This window comes from Rhipicephalus sanguineus, chromosome 7, assembly GCF_013339695.2.
Source record: "Rhipicephalus sanguineus isolate Rsan-2018 chromosome 7, BIME_Rsan_1.4, whole genome shotgun sequence".
Classification (NCBI taxonomy): Eukaryota; Metazoa; Arthropoda; class Arachnida; order Ixodida; family Ixodidae; genus Rhipicephalus; species Rhipicephalus sanguineus.
Window position 1 is genome coordinate 26625183 of NC_051182.1, and position 10665 is coordinate 26635847.

The 10665-nt window shown below is 46.4% G+C and overlaps 1 long non-coding RNA gene across 1 annotated transcript; it reads left to right on the forward strand.

The window, feature by feature from the left end:
* The first annotated feature begins 1161 nt into the window (after positions 1-1161).
* LOC119400643 (uncharacterized) lies at positions 1162-7230 on the forward strand. The gene is made up of 4 exons (XR_007416826.1): positions 1162-1224; positions 1285-1359; positions 5959-6012; positions 7119-7230. It is a non-coding gene; the product is annotated as an uncharacterized LOC119400643 (long non-coding RNA).
* The last annotated feature ends 3435 nt before the right edge of the window (positions 7231-10665 follow it).

Consider the following 10665-nt stretch of genomic DNA (forward strand, 5'->3'; position numbering starts at 1 on the left):
GTTTTGCAAGTTCCAAGTCCTTGCACAGAGCCACCGCCTTTCACTCTTGTATGGCTGGCTTTTGTATTGACGAAGTTCTTTTTGACCGCCTGCCCTGCCTTGAATTTGTACGAATCCGCATCATTGCCACGAAGCCAACACTCTTATCCGCTTGAAGCAGACACAAACTGTTGCCCTTGAAGAATGACACAACAGCTGCCGTAGGATCCTCGTGACGTAAAACGGAAGGTATTGCCCCAGTTCAGCCTGGAGCTTCCACGCCCTCTTGTATGCAACGATCCCTAACTTCCACGTCGGCTTTTCCGGCAACTCGTCGGTTCATTGCCAGTAATTCATGAGCCGACAAAGAAGGTTCGTGGCTAAACTTTGGGCCTTTGTTCTCAACAAAGGTCCCAAATTTTTGGGTCACGGGTGCCTTAGCCCCGAAGTTCTTAGAAAACTAGAAAATGGGTTAGTTGGTACGAGTTTCTTCTGATGTATTTAACGCCATGAATAACAGTAAAGAAAGCGCGGGCACAGGGCACCGTTGGCCATCCTCTTCCTCTTGAATTCTTCTTGGAACTTGCAGTTACTGATAAGTATTGATGATTGACAGAAGCGGCACGACTGGTTTGAATTAGTCACAGAGTAGTGACTCTTGGCTACTGCTGTTCATGACGGCTGGCGCGACCCGCCCATACCCAGAATAAGATGTCACACGAGTAGTGCCGTTCACTCCTATTCGCTCCGCCATTCCCGCATAGAGGAAGCACACACGCTGCTCCTGTTAATTTCATCGGTCAACACTCTTTCCAGCTGCAGTCGAACAACCGGAAATTAGAGCATCGAGCGACTTACCCAGAAAAGTCATTTTTAAGCCAAAACGACCAACCATATAAATTGCGACCACCATGGTCGCGCGGCTTCTGCTTGTCTATTAAGGTTTAGTGTTGTTCTTGGTGCAGCATAATCCGGTATTTTCGCAGCGCGATGTCGTCCGCGTTCCACGCGCTCGGAAAACATTGAACTCTGCTTGTCGCAGGTGTGAATGAGCTTCAATACACCACAATTAAACCGTAGTTTTGAGCAGTAACTGCTTGCGGTTTCCTGGTCTACACTGTTTAGTTGAATCTTCTACAGTATCGCAGCAACCTGTATAATGAGATCTGATATCTTACACAGGAGCACCGACGACTGTGCATCTCAATTCGGATCTGCTACGCTCATGCAAGCTACCATAATAGCGTAAGTTAAACTATCCAGCCCCGTGTACCGGCAAGTCATTTACGATGCATTGCATTTCAGACCACCAATGAATTTCGAAGAGCCTTCTTGCATTGCATGGAGAAGTCGTTCTATGTGCTGGAGTCCATGAGTCCGGTACGTACGCACGTGGACAATGACGGCAGCGGTATCCGTGAATAATGCTTTTCGGGTCAGCGGTCGAACATCGTAACAACTGAGCCACTACGCCGGCCATATATGACGTCAGTACCTCATGACTTCACATAATGTGTCGTCACATGATGACGTCATGACATCACATCATCGCCTAGCGCTGCTTCAGTGATCGGTCTACCCATCACGGAGGCAATGCAAAAGCAGGCGAGGTGCTGAAAGCTTGCAATGCCTCCAATCCTGGAGGCGGTGCAAAACCACGTTTGCTGTTGAAAACTGTCGGAGGGGGGCGGGGGAGGATCAATACATGGACCGAAGAAAAAGAGAAGGTGGCTTTCGCCATCGCACCGTCTTAGACGAATGCGTAAGGAGCCGATTGAGTTCTTTCCTTTTTTATTGGGCGAAGGCGTGTTCAGGAAACAAAAAGTTGGCCGCGTATCTGCGTGCTTCGCTGCAAATGTCGTCTAAAGACGATAGAAGAGGCGCTGCATGAGATATGGACGCCATCTGGCAATACGTCGGGAAACATGAGTGCTGTGTTGCGGGCTGGTAGTCCAGGCGCAGCGGCAGTTGAAGACCGGCAGTGACCAACGCGACCGGTGGGGACGCCGGCCAGCCCGAACACGCTGTTTGGCGCGATGCGCCGAAGGAGAAGAAACGTCCGCACTCAAAGAGTACTCTCCACAAACTCTCTTATTTACACGTCGCCTGGGTAAAACAGGAATGCCAGAGCGGCGCCCCCTGTCATTCGTACAACGCAATACTGAACCGAAACCGAAACACAACATGAGCTTGTGCAGAGGGCACGGAGGAAGACAAGTTTCAGCGCAGTCGCAGTTTCAGTGCAGCTTAAGAAACTAGGGTCTTTAAAATTGCGTATCTATGTATTTTCTATTAAAGGAACACACCACCTAATACTTACCTAATGATGTTGCGCCTCAGATATGCGTAATATTTACTTTTTGATCAACAACGTTCACAAGTATGAACAGCCGTACCAGTTCAAGATGGGTGGGCGGTAAGCAAGTGGTTCAACTTTGGCCGGGTGGCTGAATCGGGTGACGTGCCGACAAACAGAAAGACAGACAGACAGAAAGACAGACCAAAATTTCTGCGTTTAAGTTCCCCAAGAAAGAGTATCGTCTTTAAAAGTGGCGGTGCCAGCGATACAGGCTGTACACTGATAGCGGCAATCACAGTCGTCGGCCGTCGGTGCACTGATCGACTGTAAGGAGCGTCGACATTTGTACAAGTGGCGTAGAAGATTCCAGCGTTATTGCTGGTGGCCGCACTAGTTCTAGAATGAATTCTAGGGTTCGCGTCATGACCGTAATCTAATCAGAAGAGTCTAAAATAATCGGGAAGGTTCATAGACATTCCGGCTCGGCCTGCACAAGGCAGTGGCTACACGTGTAATCGTTCAGATATATAAACACAGAAAAAATTGGCCGCGTATCTGCGTGCTTCGCTGCAAATGTCGTCTAAAGACGATAGAAGAGGCGCTGCGTGAGATATGGGCCATCTGGCAATACGTCGGGAAACATGAGTGCTGTGTTGCGGGCTGGTAGTCCCGGCGCAGCGGCAGGCGAAGACCTGCGGTGACCAACGTGACCGGTGGGGACGCCGGCCAGCCCGAACACGCTGTTTGGCGCGATGCGCCGAAGGAGAAGAAACGTCCGCACTCAACGAGTACTCTCCACAAACTTTACACGTCGCCTGGGTAAAACAGGAATGCCAGAGCGGCGCCCCCTGTCATTCGTACAATGCAATACTGAACCGAAACCGAAACACAACATGAGCTTGTGCAGAGGGCACGGAGGAAGACAAGTTTCAGCGCAGTCGCATTTTCAGCTCACCTTAAGAAACTAGGGTTGTAACATTGTAGGGCGAGTAGGGCCAGGAGGACCGTCACGACGAAAACCTGCCTCCTCAGTCGTATTCGCCTGGAACGTTGGTGTGGCTTCGCTTTCCCTCCTCCGCTCCTGGCCTTTCCACAAAGCTACTGCCTAAGTACGAAGGCCCCTACCGTGTCCTACGTCAAGCATCCCCAGTTAACTACACGATTGAGCCTGTTCAATCATCTACGAACCGCCGTCGTCGCGGCCGCGAGACTGTTCACGTCGATCGACTGAAGCCGCATTATGACCCACCAGTTGTACCTGTTCCTTAGGTCGCCAGGATGGCTCCTTTTCCGCGGGGGAGTGATTTGTAACATGGTAGGGCGCAGACAAGAACGCCTGCGAAAGAAGAAGACGAAGACGGTTGTTGTTGGCGCTCGCGCTTGCTCGGCTTGGACCGCTGATCGCTTCAGCTGTGGCAATCTTTTAAGTCTCAACATTAAACGCATACCATCAAGGTCTTTAAAATTGCGTATCTATGTATTTTCTGTTAAAGGAACACACCGTCTAATACTTACCTAGTGATGTTGCGCCTCAGATATGCGTAATGTTTGCTTTTTGATCAACAATGTACACAAGTATGAACCTAGTCAGCCGTTCACGATGGCTGGCCCTTGGGCAAGTGGTTCAACTTTGGCCGAGTGGCTGAATCGAGGGACGTGCCGACAAACAGAAAGGCAGACAGAAGGACAGACAGAAAGACAGACCAAAATTTCGGCGTTTAAGTTCCCCAAGAAAGACTATCGTCTTTAAAAGTAGCGTACGTGGCAATACGGGCTGTCACAGTCTGTCTGAACAATGCTATGGCCTCTCACATTCAGGGAGCCTTTGCAGCGTGGGAATTACGTTGCGATCGGTGTGCACAAGGAAAATATTTAAGAATTTTGAGAGTAGCACCAATCGAATGAATAAGTTTTTTTTACGAGACTCAGTCTCATTACTCCACGGACAGAGACTGTATAGTTGATTTTTGTTAACCTAGATCCCAAATCATGTTGAAGGGTGCGTGAGCGAACTTTAAAAAAACGTAGTTGTTGGGCCTTTAAAGTTGTTGAAAACCAGGAAGCGGAGCCGACGTAGAGAACGTCTTGTTTATTGACGCTGAGCTAGAAAAAGTAAAAATGGAATGCGGGCGCGTGCTCGGGTCCACGTTCGCTTGTCACTTCTTCGTCTACTCTCTTCTTGGCAAGCATAATATTTAACAAAGGTCTCCGAAAGAACACTCTCAATAGTACCCTGGCCCTATCCAGTGGCTGCGGAATACCGATATGTGGTGGCAACCATCATAATCACAAGTGAAACTATCAGAAGTGAAACCATTAGAAATCAGAAGTGAACCTAGGCTATACCGATGCTGCTCGAGAAGTTAGTATGCGTTAATATTATAGGCCTTATTGATGTTAGCATAATTAAGGAAGCCTGCACATTGTTAACTCATGGACACGTGCTCAATTATGGAGGGCTCTCTGAGGAGTAAGAGTAAGGCATGCTGCTCCTAAGCCACAAGAATACTGAAGGTAAAATCAATGAACTTTAGTGTACCATTGATAATGAAGCAAGACTCGTGATAGAACTAATATGAAATGTAAACTGAGGTATTACAAGGGTACGCTCCAACTTCAAGCCATGATGGTGAGGATGTGGAGCAGTTCTAGGAGGTTGATGAAATAGCAATTCAGGAAATGCTGAACCCAGTGTACCGTAGTCATGGACGGCTTAAATGCTAAGGTGCGCCGACACACATTAGAGAACATGCGGTCGGTACCTACTGCATCGACTCTAGGAATAGCAGAGGAGGAACGCTAGTGGAATTCAGAGAAAGAAATCGACTACGTGTAATAAACACCTTCTTTGCAAACGAAAGAAACTGGATATGGAAAAGGCACAACGGAAAAACAAAAAGGAATCGACGTCGACTTTAAAATGTGGTGGGAGTCGGGCATACAAATGACACGCAAAAATGGTAGGTAAGGTAAATAGTAGTCACCACAGGCTAATGAGTGCGAAGATACCTTTCGACCTCCAGAGCAAAAGACTGAAATTAATCACTTAAAAGCAGGTCAACATAGACGTAGTCAGGGTGAAAACAGGAATTTGGGACTGCCCTTAAGAGCAAGTACGGTGCCTTAGAAGCAGAAAGAAGCAAGTGACATGGAGAGGATGAACGAATCCATAACTGCACTGGTTTGTTGAGCAGCAATTGAAGTTGGAGGTAAATGATTAGGACAAGGCCTAATAAAAATACGGCAACAGACGAAAGTGACCGCCACAAGAGAGGAAATAGAATTTGCTTAGCTATAAAAGCTTATCAACGTACAAAAGTACAGAGGTATAGAGTACAACAGCATCGAGGAGATGAAAACAGCAGTAGAAAAGAGCAGCATAATCATAACAGCTTTTTTTTTTAAATGACTGCACAAGAAATGACCAAAGCGCACGCACTAAAAGAAAATCAGGAAAATGTTATTACCAAATATAATGAAATGGGCAGGGTGGCAGAAGACTATTCTGAATTGCACAGCGCGACGATGAGGCAAGCCCCGCTAAGGGCACTTCATTGGGAGAGGCCTTCGTACTGCAGTGAACATGTGACAGGTTGAACATAATCATGCTTGATACTAATGATGATGATTAGAGCAACAATGATGCAGACGAATTAATTACAATGTTCTTTTTCATGCAGGAACTCCTTAACAAGTACAGACTTAACGTGACGAATCTCGTGAAAGCCGGAACAGTGAGTCAGGGATTGCTTTTCTTTTATTGGGGATTCGTAGTTATGTGAACGTCTTATGAAGAGAAAATGTCTGAAACGCAATATTTCCAACCGATATCGACCATCAATGTCTGCAGGAACTGTCAGTGCTGTCGCGCTTAATGAATGACATTGCGAAGCGCCGTCTAGTTAGGTAAAGGTATTTTTCTTGTTCTGCGCTAAAAAAAAATGTAACAGAGGGACGACACGGGAACACAGACGAGCGCAAACTTTCAACTGTTTATTTGCGATCAAAGTACGTCAATATATACACAGACATGAAAGGGCAAGAAGCAGATACAAACGTAACGTAGAACATGAAAACGCGTGAAAAATGGAAGAGGGTGCAAATCTACAGATTTCATGAAGACGCGTGTGTATTTACGTGATGGTTGTCACACGCGTCTTCATGAAATCTGTAGATTTGCACCCTCCTCCATTTTTCACGCATTTTCATGTTCTACGTCACGTTTGTATCTGCTTCTTGCCCTTTCATGTCTGTGTATATATCGACGTGCTTTTGTCGCAAATAAACAGTTGAAAGTTTGCGCTCGTCTGTGTTCCCGTGTCGTCCCTCTGTTACATTTTTTTTTTTTAGCGCAGTACAAGAAAAATGCAGTACCAACTAGCCCCCATTGAATCCTTATTTAGGTAAAGGTAAACGTTCAACCCAGCTCTATCCAGTTGAAATCTTTATCTTTGTAATCAAGTGTTGACTTACGGGCGCGGAGCCGTCATTTTCTCCATCGTGTTGTCGGTGAAAACGTTTGAATTGCTATGGTGACGCTGTAAGTTTCACGGCAGCCACCGCCTATTTTTAGGCATACGTCGGCAACGCTGCCCTAAGTTGCTGCACAACGTTGGTGAGCTTGAATGAGGCCAGACGCTTGGGCAATAACTTATGCAATCGGTACATAACTTCGGCAATTAGTATGCTAAAACCTCAGAAAAAGTAGGAGCTCAGCCCGCAGCCAATGGCTCTCTCCCCGAAAGACAATTTTCATGGATGGTGCTTCCACACAGGGAAGATTATTGCGCTTGCTGCCTATCATCGCATTTTCTTACATCTTGTTATGATTTTTTTTCAGACATGCGCATTCAACTACATACCTCGTGATGAGAAGTACGCATTGGCCATCCTTGCATACTTCTCGGATTTTATTTCAGGCTAAATAGAATCGGACTGAGAATAAAGAGGCGCGTGAGTGTTTTCTGCGATGCAGCACTCGTGTGTTAATTCTTCTGCCTTGTTTTTATTGCTGATGTTAATCCGGCTTACATGACCATTTGACGTTACTCATCACAGACGAACCCTGCCTCCGCCCCCCCCCCCCCCTTCCACTTATATATATCAATTCATTCATTCGTGTTTATTGATAAACAGTGTACAAGCTTTTGTGCTGTCCCGTTTATGCTTATATGCAATGCATCTCTTTTTTTTTTTCACTGAACGTGCATTGATGCGCTGCTGGTGAGCGCACACGCACGGACATTCACGAAAAAACGGGAGCACCTAACAGGGCTATTTTAAATGCGAAGCATTTCTTAGCGAACCTTTGGCACTTTGAGCGTTTCTATCTACGTATCTATCTATCTATCTATCTAGCCGCCTACGTCAGGGAGCTCTCATGGTCGCCTCCTTAACCCAGTGTAGACCAAAATTGGCATGGGAGGGTAAGATGATTTGACGAATATGATTATAGGGTCATGACATGAATAATGTGAAAATCCTGTCCCGTACGTCGTGAAACCCTTTCCACTAGACACGTGTGGCACATACCCGTTTGCCACGGGCCGCAGTGTACGGGTATGCGCCACAGGTGATTGACAGTTTATATCTACCCATGAACTGCGAGAAGAGACATTGGTAATTTAAATGCAAGAGCGTTAAGGAAAACCAACATCGGCAGCGTTGACTCAACAAATGGAAAGAATGAAAATTACGATCCCAGCAAGAATCGAACCCAAGCATTCTGCGTGGCAGTCAGGTATTGTACCACTCAGCCACGCCAGGTATGTAAACTGGTTTGGAAAAACAGCCTACGCAGGCGTAATAACGGTGCAACGTCAATTGTGGTTGTGGTGCTTGCTATCTAATCTTACAAGAAAGCAATGAGCACTACATGATACTCCTGCGATGTGTACTCCCACGATACAGGCGTCATATCAGATTAACGTCTGTGGTTCCAGTGTTGGCTCCGCTTTATAGCAGTCTAATAAACATTACATTTGTATTCCTATGATTCAGCAAGCTATATTGAAGCATTGCTCGACCCTGGAGGAATACATTAACGAAAGTTACGTATGATATCCACATCACCGCGCCGTAAAGTGCACTTCGTCCGCCAGAACGACTCAGTGTCCTCTTCATTTCTTACGAGGCTGGGCGATGGCCTCATGCTGACGAGGATGATGCCAGATTAATTGACAGCCGCTTTGTAGACTAGGCAACGTAGGCCACATACGCCGAGCTAGTCTACGAATACGACATGCGTCATCCACTGATGTTGTTCTACGTAGCACTATCCAGACTTACCAGCCTCGACGGCCTATATCTCACCAAAGAGAAGGGTGGTTTCAGGTTCCGACATGTCGCCGGATCTATAGACTCACAATTTGTTGACGAAATGACCGAGGCATCCACGAATTCCAACAGCTCTACTATACCACATACTTCACTACACATGGACCCTCCTCACCGCGATCACGACCGAATCCTATATCAATCATGACCAGCTGCTGGTGCTCACTGATCACGGTGATGATGACCTTGTTCAAGAATGTCAGGAACTTCTTTCACACATGCGCACGGGTTTGTGAAACGTGCGTGCGTTCTCCATCATAAGGCACAAGTATAAGCACTACATATCAGCTTAGCGCTTCTGGTTTTCGTACTACCCACGATGCCATTGGCAGCGTTACCCAACCGTAAACAACTGGTACATATAACACATATGCGGCTCTTCAACATATATGTGTGGGTATAAAATTTATACAAATCTTTAGCGTCATTTTGTAACGTGTCGCTCAGTAAAAAAATTACGCCACAGTCGCCTTCCCGCCGCATGCTTCGCATAACATCGACTCCCACGGTACGTCGGATCTGCCGAATTTTTTGTGAACTTAAGTGTGTGTGCGCTTCTAGAGCTCATCAATGAACCTCTAGTTATGCCACCCAAATGAACCCGTCGAAGCACGTTAGAACTTTCACTTTATTTTTATTTAGTGCCCACAGTCAACTTACTGTATGAACTATGCATATAAATGGCACACCGATGATGCGCACTCATCTTATATACTTTAATAATCATCTATAGTAGTCACCCTGGTCTCTTGACAGCGGCTACTATTCTGACTTTGACTAAGGGGAGTTGTAAACCTCGCGGAAATATGAATAACAAAACTGGATTCTTTCGAGCCGTGTTGCCCGCGTAGTTTTGAGAATACCCTGGACATCAAAACTATCAAATATGTCAGTCATAAGAGATATCAGCCCTGTCTTTGTTCTTTCGAAGCAAATGTTATGAAACTAAACCTTTCTCATTTTGATCCCGTGATGCGAGTTACCGAGTTTCAATAGAGCGGAAATTAATGTTAGGCAAACTGACAAGTGAAGGTAAACGAGGCCGCTCGTGCACGAGTTGGTTAAATGCTATTGTGCAGGCCTAAGTGAAATATCGACTTGGATGATATTAAGGAATTTGTACTAAATGTGTGTCAATATCGGTCATACACTCACGGCAGCACCGGGAGTCGCTAGCGATTCGACGTTATTTACCACCACCGCCAGAAACAAAACAATCACAACAGCAACGACGACGACGATCACGAGACGCTGTTGCAGCCGCACCCAAAATAAAAAGTCACAGTTTCGCTGCAAGGGCGAAGCAATGAATACGAAAGCAACAAAGTTATTGACGGACTACACTGACTGACTGACTGACTCTCCGTCTTTCCGCGCTTATATCGGTTTGCACCCGGGTTCGCGATTCATTCGCGAAGCTTCAACATCGTTAATCTGTGCGTAGCACAGCGAAAGCTTGGGGAAAGGGCTAGATCCTTCTCGCAGGCTCGACTCGCGGTTGCCGGGTTGGTTTCTCGAATTCCCGCGATCTTACCAGGTGTTCGCTTTCTCGGCGTGCGTAGTATGTGGAGGAGGTGAAGGGGGGTGCGCTTCTTTGTAAAAGCGAACGTTGCTGGCGCCTTGAAATGCGGCGTGCGCTCTGTTCGCGTCGCGATTTGACATACTTTTGGGGATGGTCCCATTCCATCGCTCGTTTGTGGCGTGGTTCAAGTGAAGGGGCTGCACGGTGATTCCACGAGAGATCGAACCTGCCTAACCGGTCGATATTCTTTTTATTTTGCCTGGTTTTTTTTTTTTTCAATGTTTTGTGGGTACATTCAAGCACGGAACCGCAAATATTATTTCCATGAAACGCTGGCTGTGAAAGTCTGTTAAGTTTGTTGCGCCTTGGCGCGTTTCCTATTTCACACAGAAATTTCAAAACAGTGTCGAGTAGAGAAACAAGCCTTTGCAACATTTCTGCGGAAGACAGTTATAGGCTCACTTTCAAAAAATAAAATAACTCCGGTCTCAGATTTGACTAAATGTTTTTATAGAATAGCGCTTATGTC